General features: G+C 44.6%; 1 pseudogene; it reads right to left on the bottom strand.

Annotated features, from left to right (window-relative positions):
* Nucleotides 1-439: 439 nt before the first annotated feature.
* Nucleotides 440-1,396, bottom strand: LOC132680168 (large ribosomal subunit protein uL1 pseudogene; annotated as a pseudogene).
* Nucleotides 1,397-15,085: the final 13,689 nt, after the last annotated feature.

Genomic DNA, 15,085 nt, shown 5'->3' with positions numbered 1-15,085 from the left:
AACTTAAGTGGTTTTCAGACCTATGTGAGATTTAAAATCTATTTATGTCATGGCTCCCCGTCAGTTATTCTTTTCTCGAAAAACGTTGTTGTCCACACTAGTGAAACTCTACCATGGGCATAAGCAGATTAGTATTTAGCCTAAACCTCAAGAGAGACCATATGCAGATTTCTGGAGGTCTAACTTCTGCCTTTTAAGTACTCTGCCCTGAAAAGTTTAGCCACCTTGCCCTCTCTAAATTCCATTCTCTAGTTAGGCTTCTTTTTTTGTACCATGGTCTGAGCATTTCTTCCCGGCAGAAAGCCTAGGTGATAGTAAGGCTCACCTCATTTTTCTCCTTTTCTCAGTTTTGCGCTGCGTGTTGTCCAAGTCTGAAAACTGTTTTTTCCTATATGGTTTCCAGTTTTCTAGCTGTTTATGGTGGGAAGATACTTCCGGATTATCTTATCAATAGGAGCACAAGTAAGTATCCCGCTCTTTTTCTATTCTTTTCTTTCCTTTCTTTTTTCTTTTATTTTTTCTTTTCTTTTCTTTCCTTTTTTTTCTTTTTTCTTTTCTTTTCTTTTCTTTTAGCACTAGGGTTTATTAAGCTGTGCCTTAGTACAGACACTAGGGCTTGCCCGTGGTGTTCTTCATGTATAAAGCCTGGACATCCTGCCAATTCTTCTTGAGAAATTACATGAGGAGAGGACAGCTAAGTGGATGCTGTACACACCTTCATTATCTGTCATCTTTACATGGTCAACGGCCACTACCAGACAGAGCACCTTCTTCATCTGGACTGTGATTACAGACTCCACTTCATCCACTGTGGCCACCATATTCTCATTGTGGGTCAGTCAGAAAGGGAACGTGCCCGCCTTTTAAAGGCCTGGGCGCAGGGTTCATGAGAGCTGCTTCAAGAGAGATGCTGAAGCAAAAAATAAGGCATCATATTTCTTGGCTAGCTTCTTGATCAATTTCTTATTTTTGTTGAGTTTCTTTAGTGCCTCAGTGTCCATGTGGGGAATATCCACCCCCTTGGCCTCATCACAATGCTGCTGGTCCCCTCAAAATATGTATGGAGAATTTGGGGTGGGGAGTGGACCCAAGCCGGATGGTGCCCCCGAAGTGTTCGTCCTTCTGAGTGTCACAGCTCTTCAGGCTGACCTGCAGCTCCGCCATCTCCCGACAATTCAGCGCTCACAGTAGTTCCCACGCAGGACCCCCAGCACCACCTCCCACAGGGTGTCTTGGGAGACTTTGCTGCTCATGGTGTGGAAAGCCACAATAACTAGAAAAGAGAGCAAATGCCCCACTCTTAGATTTCAGTTTCTGGCAGCAGATTACCTGATTGAGGGAGTCCTCAGTAAGAAACACCGACACTAAAAGAGGAAGAGGGACCAAAGAAAACAGATAATGCCAAGATCAAAGTATTTTTTTAATGTTTATTTTATTTTTTTGGGGGGGGAGGGGCAGAGACAGAAGGAGACACAGAATCCAAAGCAGGCTCCAGGCTCTCAGCTGTCAGCACAGAGCCCGACGCGACACTCAAACTTACAAACCCGTGAGATCATGACCTGAGCCGAAGTCAGATGCTTAACTGACTGGGCCACGCTAAAGAACAAAGTATTTTAAGAATTTATAATTAAAACCCTAAAAGGGACCCAGGAAAATACTACATCACTGAAATCAGAGAATGCTGTGAAAATTTTTTCTAATTCAGGGAATAAGAAAATTTTGAAATTAAAAATATGCTAGCAGGAGCTAAAATTTCAGCAGAAAGTATGAAAGGTACAACTGAGGAAGTTTTTTAGGCAGTTGAACAAAACGACAAGGAGAAAGAAAATACAAGAGAAGAGACAAAATCATTACAGGACTGATCAAGAGATTCCAAATTGTCAACTGAAAGGATCTTTAGAAAAAGACCATAGAAAAAAATGGAGGACAGGAAATTACAGAAAAAAGAACAGAAAATTTCCCAAATAGCAGTGTGAACCTCTAGATTTAAAAGAACCAGTGACTGACCAGCTCAATGGATTAAAAAAAAGAAAAAGGATCCTTACCAGGTAAATGTGACAAAATCTCAGGATGCCTCAACAAATGAGATGCTCTCAAAAGCAGACAAGTGGTCAGAAATTAGAGTGGCACAGAGATAAAGAGATGAGAGGGTAATGGGCTAGTGCCTACGACTTCTAAGAGGATGTGACGGCCATCCGGAGATTCATACCCTGACCAATTATCAAGTGAATTTAAGGGCCTAATAAAAATATTTTCAAACAGGCAAGGCAACAGAAATTTGACTTTCTATACATTCATTCTCACGAAGGAACAGAAGGATGTACTCCACCAATCACAGTGAAAACCCAGGGGAAGATACAGGGTCCAGAAAATGAAGCATTTCCAACAAGAGATTGTGGGAAGCCCCTGGAAAGTTCTGGAAGGAAATTCCAGGGTTACAGCTGTGTAGCCAGCCCAGAGGACAAATAGCATAGGCCTGAACAGGACAATGGCAAGGGCATATGCAGAAAAGCAGACAAGGGGACCTGACTATTGACTTGATGTGACTGTATTGCTAAGACTTTTTGTTTAGTGTGTTATTTAGAATTACGAAGGCAAATACAAAACACTGCAAAGATTTAAAAATGGTTGCTCTACAACGTGGATGGAACTAGATAGACAGTGTTATGCTGAGTGAAGTAAGTCATACAGAGAAAGACAGATACCATATGTTTTCACTCTTAAGTGGATCATGAGAAACTTAACAGAAGACCATGGGGGAGGGGAAGGAAAAAAAAAAAAAGTTAGAGAGGGAGAGAGCCAAACCATAAGAGAGTCTTAAACACTGAGAATAAACTGAGGGTTGATGGGGGATGGGAGGGAGGGGAGGGTGGGTTATGGACATTGAGGAGGGCACCTGTTGGGATGAGCACTGGGTGTTGTATGGAAACCAATTTGACAATAAATTTCATATTAAAAAAATAAATAAAAAATAAAAATGGTTGCTCTGCGTAGTAAATATTGGAGATCCCAAAGGCCTCGGGGAGTGACTGTCAGTTTTTGTTTTAACCCAGTACTTCTGTTTAATTTTTAAAAACTTTTCATTTATTACTTTGATAAGTAAAAATAATAATAAAAGGGTAAGAGGCCTAGAAACAAAAATACACAAACACTAGACCCATTCCTGGCACAACTTCTTGTCTGCTCCCCCAAGGACGTGTGACTGTGGCAGGTGGTCAGGTCACCCCAGTGGGGTGGGGTCAGCTCAGGGCCAGAGTGTGGTCTTCCAGCCCTGGAGACGCAGCCCTAATATCCAGCCAGGAAAGCTAGAGCCCTGGACAACTGGAGTTCCCACTGTGAATTTATTTTTAATTTATTTTTTTTAGTTTATTTATTTATTTATTAACGTTTATTTATTTTTGAGACAGAGAGAGACAGAGCATGAACGGGGGAGGGTCAGAGAGAGAGGGAGACACAGAATCGGAAGCAGGCTCCAGGCTCTGAGCCATCAGCCCAGAGCCCGATGCGGGGCTTGAACTCACGGACCATGAGATTGTGATCTGAGCTGAAGTCGGACGCTTAACCGACTGAGCCACCCAGGCGCCCCTAGTTTATTTATTTTTGAGAGAGACAAAGACACCATGAGTGGGAAAGAGGCGGGGGTGGGGGGGAGAGAGGGGGAGAGAGAGAGAGAGAGAGAGAGAGAGAGAGAGAAAGAGAGAGAGAGAGAGAAAGAGAGAGAGAGAGAGAGAGAGAGAGAGAGAGAGAGAGAAAGAAAGAGAGAGAGAGAGAAATCTCAAGCAAGTTCCTCACTGTCAGGACAGAGCCTGACACAGGGCTCAAACCCACAAAACCGTGGGATCATGATCTGAGCGGAAACCAAGAGTCAGACACTTAACTGATCGAGTCACCCAGGTGCCCCCACCCAGTGTAAATTTATAAGGGACTGCACCAGAGGGCCAATTTAGTGAGAAACAGAATCATGAAGGCTGATTGGAAATTCACATGAACAAGTCTACACATTCTCTCCTTAATAGAGAAACAAACTCAAGAAGTCTACATTCAGAAGGTGGCTTGATAAAGAGGGAATCAAAGTGTAGGGAGTCATATAGTTCTCAGAAATAGTGTAAATACTTAAATAAGATATACGATTAAAATAGCCTGGTGAGTCACCTGCTCCTTTAATAGTTATCAAAGATCAACAAACTTTCTCTGTAAAGGGCTAGATATTCAAAGTTTCCACGTCACAGGCTGTCTCTGTCATAACTGGTCAACTCAGCTGTTACAGCTGGTCCTAAGTTTTATCTGACCTGGTGTTATAGATAGCGTGTTCTGCCTTTTCATTCAAGTCCTATTTTTGTTTCTGTTCCAAGAAAAATAATAGCAGAATTTACACCAGTGGATTTTCTAGAACAAGTTGGTTAATGGCTAAGATGTCTGGAAGCATCTATGCATTTTGGCTTGTCATTAAGATTTCATTTCATGAAAGGGTGTTTCATGAGATTCTTACATACAAGGACAATTTAAGGTTGATTCTCTGAACTTACAGATGCTCTTAAAAAAATTGAAGAGGTTTTCTTACAGCTTGGCTATCTGACCAGCTCTGCTTTTTGTGTTCATTTGTTTTCACCACAATTAAAAACCACAGCAATTACTCAAATGCAAAGAACTGAAACAGTAAGAATTATCGTTTGACTCTTAGAAAGTGAACATTTTGCTTTCCAGTTGCTACATTCTGGTTTATTTAGTCTGCTGAGAGCAAAAGGGCAAAATAAGCACTGTTTTCCAAGAGTTACGTCAGTTCAGATGACAAACAGCAATTGTAGGTTCAGCCACAGAAAACTCAGAATTTTAGTCATTCAGCACCTATTTACTGGGTGTTTACTGTGTACCTGGTACACACACAGAACAGAGTGCTGAATGAAACACCTTGGTCCCTGGCCTTTTGGAACTTAAGTCTAGTGGGGGAAGACATAGGTTTAAAAAAGAAAAACACTTGGCATAACATCCTCCAGATCCATCCACATAGTTGCAAATGGCCAGATTTCATTCTTTTTCATTGCCGAGTAGTATCCATTGTAGATATATACCACATCCTTTTTATCCATTCATCAGTTGATGGACATTTGGGCTCTTTCTGTAATTTGGCTATTGTTGATAGTGCTGCTATAAACATTGGGGTGCATGTGCCCCTTCAAATCAGCATACCTATATTCTTTGGATAAATTCCTAGTAGTGCAATTGCTGGGTCACAGGGTAGTTCTATTTTTAATTTTTTTTTTTTATTATTAAAAAAAAATTTTTTTTTTAACGTTTATTTATTTTTGAGACAGAGAGAGACAGAGCATGAATGGGGGAGGGTCAGAGAGAGGGAGACACAGAATCGGAAACAGGCTCCAGGCTCTGAGCTGTCAGCACAGAGCCCGACGCGGGGCTCGAACTCACGGACCGCGAGATCATGACCTGAGCCGAAGTTGGCGGCTTAACCGACTGAGCCACCCAGGCGCCCCTATTTTTAATTTTTTGAGGAACCTGCACACTGAAGAAAGACAGCACATGATTTCACTCATATGTGGAAACTGAGAAACTTAACAGATGATCATAGGGGAAGGGAATGAAAAATCGGATGAAAACAGAGAGGGCGGTAAACCATAAGAGACTCAAATACAGAGAACAAATTGAGGGTTGATGGTTGTGGGGAAAATGGGTGATGGGCATTAAGGAGGACTCTTGGGATGAGCACTGGGTGTTGTATTTAAGTGATGAATCACTGGGTTCTTCTCCTGAAGCGAAGACTACACTGTATGTTAACAAACTTGAGAATAAATAAATAAATAAATGAATAAAATACAAAAGAAAAACACTTGTAATTAAAAATTGTGATAATTGCCATACAGGAAAAGTAAATAGAGGAGAATATCATTTAGACTGTGGTATCTAAGGAGATTCTCTCTTTAGTATCTGAGGTATCTAAGGAGGACTCTTTGGAGAGATATTATTTGATCTGGGACTTACAAGTTATGAATAGGAATTTCCAGGTATCTGTACCTGCATGACAAACCGCCCCATACCTAGTGGCACAGAAGACTCTTTTGTGCTCAAAAATAGGTTAGGATTTCAAACAGGGCATGGTGGTAACAGCTTATTTCTGCTCAACTTGTAGGGTCTTAACTGGGAAAATGGGAATGCCTGGGAGCAATTCCAATAGCCAGGGACTAGCATCATCTCTGGGCTGCCTCACGCACATGGCTGGTGCCGCACTGGGCTGGATGGTGGTGCCAAAGACATAGATGCCCAAGTTCTAGTGTCACTACCTGTGAATAGGACCTGATTTGGAAAATGGATCTTTGTAGGTGTGATCAAGTTGGGGATCTCAAGATGAGATCACTCTGGCTTTGGGGTGGGCCCTAAAGCCAATAACCAGGGTCCTCCTAAGAGACAGCAGAGAGAGAGTGGAGAATAGCAGGAGCACAGGGGAGAAGGGAAAATGAAGGAGGAGGCAGAGACTACAGGGAGGCATGTACAAGCCCACGAGTGGCAAGGATGGCTGGCTACCACCAGAAACTTGGAGAGAGGAGCGGGTCAGATCCTCCCTCTGAGACCCCAGAATAGGGGGGCAACACCAGCTGACCCCTTGCTTTCAGACTTGTGGCAGATTTCAGAATTGCCAGACAATGACTTTCTGTTGCTTCAAACCAAGTCTGTGGTCATGTTATTACGACGGCCACAGGAAACGAGGACAGGTGCCTAGGCTGGGATGACCCAAGGATGCAGCAGCCACAGGTGGCCTCTTTATGTGGCCTTGGCTTCTCACAGTGTGGCAGCAAGGTTCTGAGACAGAGCTTCCTGAAAGCAAGGGACCCAAGAACACAACCTTCAAGAGACCAGGGCAGAGGCTTTCCTTGCCTGGCCTGGGAAGTCACACTGCAATCACCCAGATTCAAGGAGAGGCGACACAGCCTCCACGTCTCAATTGTAGAATTTGTGACATCCCCTAAAATCGCCTCGAGGACTCAGCCATTTCTAGTAGGGAGCAGAGTGAACAAGATCCGTACTGTCCAGGCCGGCAGCTGCAGGCCCCACGCGGCTATTTACACGTGAACTAACCGCCTCTGAAGTACTCCTTTGCCACACGTGGCTAGAGATGACCAAGTTTGACAGTGCAGACAGAGAACATTCCCATCACCGGACAAAGGTCTAGTGGACAGTACTGCTCCAGACTGAGGTAACACTATGGGCCAAGTCTAGGAGCTAGAAAATAAATGGCCTGGAAAGTGGAATGGAGAAAACTGGCTTTAAGGACAGGTGTTTGGGCTGGTTTTTGTTGCTCTATGCCCAGCATCTGGGGCAATTTTGTTTTGTGGAATGAAAGGATGCATACATAAGGCTTAAGTATACCATGTGTCACGCTAGAGGAAAATGCCTCAGAGTAGACTGGAGAAGCAGACAGGGGTCAAATCACACAGGGCTTTTCTGAACACTTTATGGAGTGTGTATTTTAAGTAAAATAGAACTTGCAAAATATGTTGTTTCTTATTTTGAATATTTATGACAGGCCTAAAAAGAAATACATTTATTGTGGCTAGTTGGTTTATTTGTTAGTAAAAAAGGCAAGAGACAGAAATCCAGAAATAACAAAGGTTTAACCAAATTAGAAATCTATTTATCTCCGTTTATAGAAATGTAGGCTGCTATGGCAACTCCAGAATCATCAGGAACCCAGGCTCGCGGTGGAAATTTCCCCCTTATTCTCTAGGATGTCTACTTTGGTCCAGACAGGAGAAAGAGAAAAGGGGAGAGGGAGAGCTTCTGGCCTTCATATCCCGGATCATCTCACCTCCAGATCCTTAACTTCATTATGTCTGCAAAAACCCTCCCTCCAAATAAGGTCATATATACAGTTACGGGGTAGAGGTCTTGGACATCTGCTCAATTCAAGGACACTTGTCAGGAAGTTGCTTGTAAAACTTTCACTATATCCCTTTGACCAGTACTTTATTGTATGACCACACGTACCTTGCAAGGGAGGCCAGGAAGCATAATATTTATCCTGGGAAACATGTACTGAGCTAGCAAGGAGAGTTCTATTACTACAGAAGAAGCAGAGATAAGACATGAGAGGCACCAACTATCAATCTCTGGCATAAATGTATGCACATGTGCATTTCCACTAGACCATGAACTCCTGGAGAATGAGTTGGTCTAATTCAACCCCAATCCCCAGCACAAAGCACCGTGCTCACCATGCAGTAACTCATCACTGATGGTGTGCTGAACTGCATGCTTTTCAATTTCAAGGTTCTTAAATTCCAACATCTTTTTCAGAAAGATTTATTTCCTAGAAGCCACGTTCCCCACCCCCCACCCTTACTTGCTGAAGCGTGAGGGGACTTTTCTCCAGGTTTCACCCTGAGAATCTGATAAGGCTCCCAGACATTAACAGAAGTGTAGGGTTCCCCTAAAATTCCTCCCCACCCCTATCTCAGGACTTTGAACTCTCACCCCTAGCAATGTGCCACTTACAGTTGAAGTAATCCCTCTGGTGCTGGCTCCAGCTGTGAGCTTGTGCTCCTGGTCACTAAGTTGCCTGTCTCTCCAAGTCTCAGGGTGATGGTGGGCCCTGGGAAATCCCTTCTCTGAGGGATCCAAAAATAGTTGTTCATTTTCAGTTTGTTCATCTTTTTTTTTTTTTTTTTTTTTTAACTGCAATGGTTTGGAAGAGGAGAGGTTGGTAGGGGAACAACACGAGAGAAGGAAAAGGTGAGGGTCAGTGAGGAGAGGCAGGAAGCACAGGAAATAAAGACGCTCACGAGCCAGGAGCTCCACCTTCCCATAGCCCCCGCCCCCTTCTTCCATCCGGCCAGGTGTGCCACCCACTGGCCACCCAATTTCTGCTGCCACTTCAGCCTCCGAACACTTTTCAACTCTGATTGGTCATTAGAATCCCCTGGAGGGCTTTCATAGCACCCTGCACCTCGGTCTCCCCTAATTAGAAACACTTCGGCGGCTTCTAATGTGTAACTGGTGTTGAGAACCAGCGGTCTAGATTCTTGCTCTTCTGAGTATGGCCCACGGACAAGCACCATCGGCATCAATTGGGAGCTTGTCAGAAAGGCAGCATTTCAGGCCCTACCCCAGACCTACCGAGTCAGAGTCTGCCTTTTAACAAGATCCACAGGTGATTTCTATGCACATTCAAGTCCGAGGAGCTTTGAGGAGGTGACCCTCCTATAACCCCAATTATGGCTGTCTTTATGAAGAGGACAGCTCTCTGAGAAGTGCTATGTGAGCCGGGTGTCCTACGGAACACATGGTCCATGGAAAAGTCTGACGCTGCCAGTGTAGACGGCATGTCTGCTGTCATTCCCCAAGCATAATATATTTGAAATGAAGAGAATTACAACCTCCAAAGGGAAAGGGGCTTGGGCCCTTTAGTCTGAAACACCAATACGGGGTTCATCAACTTCAGGGTTCACCAGAGGAAACATCGCTCTAATTCAATTAATTGAATAGGTTATAATTGAAGAATTGGGGTTAACTTGGAGGCTGGGGTTGGAAGCAGGCATAAGAGACTTTGGCGTAAAAACAGGGTCAGGCATGAGGCCAAGAGAATGACATTGAGATTAAGGAAGTAAGAGCAGGAAGATCACAGGTCAAGTCAGCTCGGGGGTGAGGGGAGCACCACAGAGAGGGCTGGTGGCCTCCACCAGAGTGACTAGACACAAGAAAGGCAACGATGACCCTCAGGACCCAGGGTCTCCAAGCCCCACGGATGTGTCCCTCAACCCTGGCTTCCTGTTTACATCCATAAGCTCTGGTTGCCTCCTTCCCTACAAGATCTCAGCACCGTGTGGAGTAAAATAACCACAGGCATGTGTCTGGTACTTTCCTGCTCACCGGGACTGGTGCATAAAGCGCAGGTGTTATCAAGTGGCTAAGAGCGTGGCCTCAGCAGCCACAAAGCCTCAATTCCAGCCTCAGCTCTACCATTTACCACCTGGTGACCCTGGACAAGTCAGCTGACCTCCTCGGTGTACTTCGTCATCTACAAAATAAAGATGAAATAGGCAACCACTCATAATGGTAAAAGCAGAAGGTTTGGAAGCAAAGAGTATCATGCTTGGCACAGTGATATACACACACATATGATATATTATTTACACTGAGACCTGATTCTTTTGGCTTTTTTTGTCTGAAGATAGTTCACCATTCCATGTTACCTGTTAGGTTCCTTTGAGAGTACTAAATGAGAATTACAACACTTAAAAAGTTCTTTGCTTTCTTTCTCTCTTTCTTTTCTTCCTTCCTTCCTTCCTTATTTTAGAGAGAGAGAGAGAGAGAGAACTCTAGCAGGGGAGAGGAGCAGAGGGAGAGAGAGAATCCTAAGCAGGCTCCACACTCAGTGCTGAGTCCAAAGCAGGGCTCGATCCTACGACCGTGAGATCATGACCTGAGCTGAAATCAAGAGTTCGATGACTGAGCCACCCGGGTGCCTCAAAAAGTTATTTTATGTATTTATTTTTTTTCTGTGAAAAAAATTTGGTGTTTCGCAGTCCTTCCTCACCCAAGAATCCCTATTAAATTCGAACTGTAACTCCATTACATTTATAAATTGATTTTGTATCCTCATTTTAAGGGTGGGAAACTGAAGTTCAGTGGGGTAAGTTCTTCCCCCAACAAAATTCACTTGTCCAAAGAGGCAGTTCTGGGACTAGAACACAGATTTTCTGGTTCTTAAATCAGTGTCCTCTCCACCAAAACAGATTCTGAAATTTTAATATGCATAAAATCACCTGGGACTCTCATTAAATGCAGATTCTGATTCAGTAAGTCTGGGGTAAGGCGCAAATTCAGCATTTCTTCTTTTTTAAAAAAATATTTATTTATTTATTTTGGGGAGAGCGCAAGCCGGGGAGGCGCAGAGAGAGGGGGACAGAGGATCTGAACTGGGCTCTGAGCTGTCAGCACAGAGCCCAACGTGGGGTTGGAACTCATGAGCTGTGAGATCATGACCTGAGCAGAAGTCAGATGCTCAACCAACTGAGCCACCCAGGCACCCCCAAATTCAGCATTTCTAATAAACACCTAAGGGATGCTAATGCTTCCATCTAAAGATGAGATTGAGTAGCAAGGGCATTGTATCTTTCAATCCATATAGTTCTGACATGGCTGCTACATATTAGTTGTTAGGTCTTGGGTGCCCCTGCTTAGAAGAAACAGTCACTGAAAAGAAAACTTCTTTCTTAGCTTGGGCTGCCTTGCACCCACCAAGCCTAGCTTCTGTCTTTCCTAAGGATATCAGAGCAACTGCCTTGTTCCTGAAGTCCCCAACTGTGTCATTCATCACAAGAGGATTCACAAAGCTGATCTTGTGGTGCCGGCCCATTCTTTGCTCTTGGGAAGAAACCTTGGTGGTGGTGATGTCTAGGCCTTCATAAACCTGCACGGAATCGGCACTGACGATTTCGCCACCGAGGGGTTGGCCTAGCTACAACGTCAGGGGGTTTCCTGGTACCCGTGGCCCCAAGAATCACTACAAGATGCAGTGTCCTTGGCAGGCCTTCTAAGCCCAGAGCCCACGGAAATAGCCACCACCGCCCCCATCTTGAAGATCTCTCCAAAGAATTATTTTTAACAAATTAATGTGCAGACCTTGTCTGGATCCGGATTGCAACATGGTGGCTACAAAGACGTAGCTGGTAAATTTTGAAAATGGACTCAGTGTTACATATTAAAGAATTGTTAATTTTGTTAGGTGGGGTAATGACCTGGTAGTTATGTTAAAAAAAAAAAAAAAAAAGAGTCCTTAACACTTAGATTCATATGGAAGTATCAGGTAAGACCATCAAACGTTGCCAGTATTTGCCCGCCTTTGACCTATAAAAGCAGCAATTGCAAATACCTCAAACATGGACAGAACAGGAGTGTGTCCGGCACTTTCCTGCTCACAAGGACCAGAGCGTAAAGCACAGGCAGACTGCATATCTCTAAGGGAAGTGTTATGATGTCTGGGATTTTCTTTTAAAAATATTTCTGGGGAAAACAGGGTGGAGGGATAGGCAGATGGAACAAGATGGTCGCAATGTTAGTAAACGTGAGGCTGGGTAATGCGGATTTATCATGCCATTCTCTCTACTTTTGTGTTTGTTCGAAATTTCCCATAGTAAAATTATTTTACAGTTTTGTTTGGTGGCATTCAACTGTATATTCTTATTCTTTACGCCTACAGCTGAAAGAAACTCAAACCGGTCTTGTTTAAACAAACAAAAGGAAGGCTTTAATTGGGCTAACTGACCAGAGGGCAGGCTGCAGCTGGTCTCAAGAAAGATGGGATTTAGCACCTTCGATACTTTGAGGATCCTTTCTCTCCTTCTCTATTTCTTCTCTGTTCCTTGTGGCACATTGACTTCATTGGCTGATACAAACTTGTCCAGGTGGGGTTCGGAGCTGCCCATGGCTCATGTGCCTATATCCTTGGGTTTTTACGATTAGAGACAAACAAGAGGTCTGTCTATCATCTATCTATCGATCTATCTATCTATCTCTTTTTCTTTTGGAAATATGGGTCAGCCTCTCTGCTTTCTTTTCAGGTATAAGAGGTTCTAATCCCCTGACAGGAATTTGGAAAGTCCCAGGAACCCCAATTAGCCTAATTGGTCCACGCAGTAGACAATCACTATGGCTATGGTGGGGGGGGGGGGGCGGGGGGCTGTGCCGGCTCGTTCAGTAGCCAGGAGGACTGTTTTCTGAAGATTCGGGGAGGGAGGAGGGCTGCACAGACAGATGTGATAGCCACTCTTATGAGGTCTCTGGTTATTTGCACTAGCTATTAGATTATAAGAAAAGTTGCTTACAGATCATGTCTTTTTCCTTCCTGGTTGCTTAATTGGCTTTTTTCCAGTTTTTATTTGAAAGTTTATACAGGTGGTCGCAAACTTTGTTGCAAAAAAGCGTAGCAGTTTCCATTTCTTCCCCCATTTCCCTTCCCCAGTGGCAACTAGTTTCACCTCTCTGCATTGGTTCTTTCGGTTTTATTTCGACCTATCTAAATGGCATTTTTGTATTGCTAGGCTTGATTTTTCAGTTTTAGGCATTATCTCTTGATTCCTAGCATGGGAGATAAAACCTTTCACACACACACCCACACTTCCCACTCCACATATTCATCCTTTCTATCCCCCCAAATTCATAATAAATTCTCTCAGACCCTATTGATGAGATCAATATTTAAAATTCACACATTAAATATTACATGATTAACATTATCTGGTCATGACTGTGTAAACAGTATGTCCAACTGAGTCACAGTCACAGCTACTCAACTTTCTGTTCTTCTTCTTTCTTCTTGTGTTGCTGGGGATCTGGCGTATTAGCTGGGGTGGGTAGGCAAGGTGCACGGGGGCTGGAGGGGCAGGCTTAGCTCGCTTCTCCTTAGGTGATCCACTTCAGGAGGAGCCCTGTGGCAGCGGGAGGGAGTCAGATCCGCTGCCGGAGGTTTGGCTCCGCAGAAGCACAGAGTTGGGTGTTTGCGCGGAGCGAGCAAGTTCCCTGGCAGGAACTGGTTCCCTTTGGGAATTTTGGCTGGGGGATGGGCGGGGGAGATGGCGCTGGCGCCTTTGTTCCCCGCCAAGCTGAGCTCTGCCGTCCGGGGGCTCAGCAGCTCTCCCTCCCTTTGTCCTCCAGCCTTCCCGCTTTCCGCCCAGAGCTGTTAACTTATGACCTCCCAGACGCTAAGTCGCGCTTGCTGTGGGAACACAGTCTGTCCGGCCCCTCCGCTTTTGCCAGCCAGACTCGGGGGCTCCGCTTGGCCGGCGAGCCGCCCCTCCGCCCCGGCTCCCTCCCGCCAATCCGTGGAGCGCGCACCGCCTCGCCGCCCTTCCTACCCTCTTCCGTGGGCCTCTGGTCTGCGCTTGACTCCGGAGACTCCCTTCTGCTAATCCTCTGGCGGTTTTCTGGGTTCTTTAGGCAGGTGTAGGTGGAATCTAAGTGATCGGCAGGATGCGCTGTGAGCCCCGCGTCCTCCTACGCCGCCATCTTCCGGCACTCCCCTCTTCTTTCTTCTTATAAATGTTTCCCATAGACATTCAGTCCCTCATTCTCCACTTGGTCTAATTTGCCTCTAAACAAATACATTCAGACTTATGAGGTCTCTATATCTTCATCTTCCTGAAGAAATATCTGAAGCTTTCTGGCCTACTCCAGCGTGAACGGGATGCCACCCTTCCTGGCACCTAGCTCCCATCCTGGGATAGCCCTTCATCATCGCTCCAAGGATCCACTTCCCTTCTTTCCACGCGGGATCCCCGGTTTCCTGTGGAGGTGGCCTTCCCAATGACAATTGGGGAAACTACCTATAAAGCTGGATCGAAGATTACCCTGAATAAAAAAGAATTAATAGCCAGTAAGAGTAAATGAAATCATGGGCCACACTTACTGCCATGAAAATTACCTGTTCCACGTTGCTGTTTAAAACAGTGGGAAATACTCTTTTTTTTTTTTTTTTAAACGTTTATTTATTTTTGAGACAGAGAGAGACAGAGCATGAACGGGGGAGGGTCAGAGAGAGGGAGACACAGAATCTGAAACAGGCTCCAGGCTCTGAGCTGTCAGCACAGAGCCCAACGCGGGGCTCGAACTCACGGACCACGAGATCATGACCCGAGCTGAAGTCGGCCGCTTAACCGACTGAGCCACCCAGGCGCCCCAGTGGGAAATACTCTTAAATAAAAGTAGGAGCTAGTTTCCCTTAGACGGATACATTTTTCTGAGTTTTCTCTGGCCAATTTTTTTTTTTTTTTTGAGTTTCCACCCATGGCTAAAGTAAAAACTTAGAAACATTTATAGGATGACATATAACTCTGAATCTATTTTGCTTTGGGATTCCTATAGTAGCTTGAAACAGAGAAGAGTTAGAATAATATGGCTGTTTCAATATTTTTAAATTTTTTAAGACGGTTACATTGAAATGCTCATGAAATAGTCCATCTGGGTAGTCTGCCTCAGCAGCACACATTGTTAAGAGAGTTAACACACAACTCTGAATTTGAGACTTCACCACAATAATTTCAGGTTGGGGTTCCCGGGTGGCTCGGTTGGTTAAGTGTCT

The sequence above is a fragment of the Panthera onca genome, chromosome A1 (assembly GCF_046562875.1).
Source record: "Panthera onca isolate mPanOnc1 chromosome A1, mPanOnc1 haplotype 2, whole genome shotgun sequence".
NCBI classification, from domain to species: Eukaryota; Metazoa; Chordata; class Mammalia; order Carnivora; family Felidae; genus Panthera; species Panthera onca.
This window is presented reverse-complemented; position numbering and strand designations above follow the sequence as displayed.